This window comes from Aquila chrysaetos, chromosome 20 (assembly GCF_900496995.4).
Source record: "Aquila chrysaetos chrysaetos chromosome 20, bAquChr1.4, whole genome shotgun sequence".
Classification (NCBI taxonomy): domain Eukaryota; kingdom Metazoa; phylum Chordata; class Aves; order Accipitriformes; family Accipitridae; genus Aquila; species Aquila chrysaetos.
The window spans coordinates 8,320,635-8,322,740 of NC_044023.1; positions in this window are offsets into that span (position 1 = coordinate 8,320,635).

Genomic DNA, 2,106 nt, shown 5'->3' on the forward strand with positions numbered 1-2,106 from the left:
AATGCTGTAATACTTGCCTTTCTCCAGCAGCTTCCTAGTAAGGATCTCGAGGCTTTCTGTAAACTGGAATTAGTCAAACCTCAGAGGCCCTCCTTGTATTTGGCATTACAGCTCTTTTGCAGCTGGAAGAAAATATTTCAGTTTGGTTACGTGTCTCGCCTGGAGCCATGCAGTGAATCACTGGCAGGAAGAGGAACAGAACTCAAAAGCCATTTAACTGCCAGCTCTGGCCATCAGACACTTCTCTTTCCTCCACCCTTGAAGTTACTTAACCCAGCACACATTTAATACTTAACACATATGTTTTGCCATTACAACAGCAAACACTGAAATTTGGGTCTCATTTAACAGCTTCGTGCCTTCGCTCTGAAACAGTACATCGAGAAGAGCCGAGGCAGAAGGATGAAAACATGTGCTTTCTGGCAGGCTCCCCAGTTGTCCTCACCTGCTCAGCACTGCTCAGCCACATCGCACACAGACCTCTGTCCTCTGACGGTGTCAGCCAGCCAGGCCAGCTCTCCAGCGGGGGTCCTGGGTGTCTGGTTATGGTGGACACTTGGTGTATTGGCTTTGTGTGTCAAGGTTTTGGTAGCGGGGGGGGAGTTACAGGGGTGGCTTCTGTGAAAAGCTGCTGAAAGCTTCCCCAATGTCCGACAGAGCCAACACCAGCTGGCTCTAAGACGGACCCGCCGCCGGCCAAGGCCGAGTCCATCAGCAATAGTGGTAGCGCCTCTGGGATAACATTTCTAGGAAGGAAAAAAAGTTGCAGGACAGAGAGAAATGGCAGCCGGAGAGAGGAGTGAGAACATGTAAGAGAAACAGCCCTGCAGACACCAAGGTCAGTGAAGAAAGAGGGGGAGGAGATGCTCCGGGTGCCGGAGCAGAGATTCCCCTGCAGCCCGTGGGAAGACCATGGTGAGGCAGGCTGTCCCCTGCAGCCCAGGGAGGTCCACGGGGGAGCAGATCTCCACCTGCAGCCCGGGGAGGACCCCACGCCGGAGCAGGGGGATGCCCAAAGGAGGCTGTGACCCCGTGGGAAGCCCGCGCTGGAGCAGGCTTCTGGCAGGACCTGCAGATCTGTGGAGAGAGGAGCCCACGTTGGAGCAGGTTTTCTGGCAGGACTTGTGACCCCACGAGAGACCCACGCTGGAGCAGTGTGCTCCTGAAGGACTGCACACCGTGGAAGGGACCCACGCTGGAGCAGTTTGTGAAGAACTGCAGCCCGTGGGAAGGACCCACGTTGGAGAAGTTCATGGAGGACTGTCTGCCGTGGGTGGGACCCCACGCTGGAGCAGGGGAAGAGTGTGAGGAGTCCTGCCCCTGAAGAGGATGAAGGGGCAGAAATAACGTCTGATGGACTGTAAATCCCCATTCCCCATCCTCCTGTGCTGCTGCGGGGGGGGTAGATAGAGAATCTGGGAGTGAAGTTGTGCCCGGGAAGAAGGGAGGGGTGGAGGGAAGGTGTTCTGAGATTTGGTTTTATTTCTCATTACTCTGCTCTGGTTGATTTGTAATAAATTGAGTTAATTTTCCCCAAGTTGAGTCTGTTTTGCCCGTGATGGTAATTGGTGAGTGAGCTCTCCTGTCCTTATCTCGACCCAGGAGCCTTTTGTTATATTTTCTCTCCCCTGTCCAGCTGAGGATGGGGGAGTGATAGAACGGCTTTGGTGGGCACCTGGCATTCAGCCAGGGTCAACCCACCACACTTGGTCTCAGCAGACTTGTTTGGGCCATGCTGGGCCTAACATGTCTCTGATGGGGTATGCAGATAAGCCCATTCTCATTTAAATTCTCTTAGTGGCAGACAGAAATGGAGGTGGGTTGTGAGCAGGAGCAGATGTGGGCAAGCTGGCTTTGCACAGTCCCGCCTGCCAGGCCCCGGGCAACATTTCTGCATCTACCTTAGCCGCTGTATGGAGGGACTCCGGCTTCATCCCAGCAGTAGCAGTCAGCGATGATGCTCAACAGGGCAGTCACCGCACCCCCCGCTCCAACGCTCCACATCGCCTCGGCGGGGCACGCGGTACCTGTGCCAGGGCACTCGGCTCAGCCTGTGGCCCAGACCCTGGCTTCCCAGTTCTGCTCTCACCTGCCGGACCCTCCATC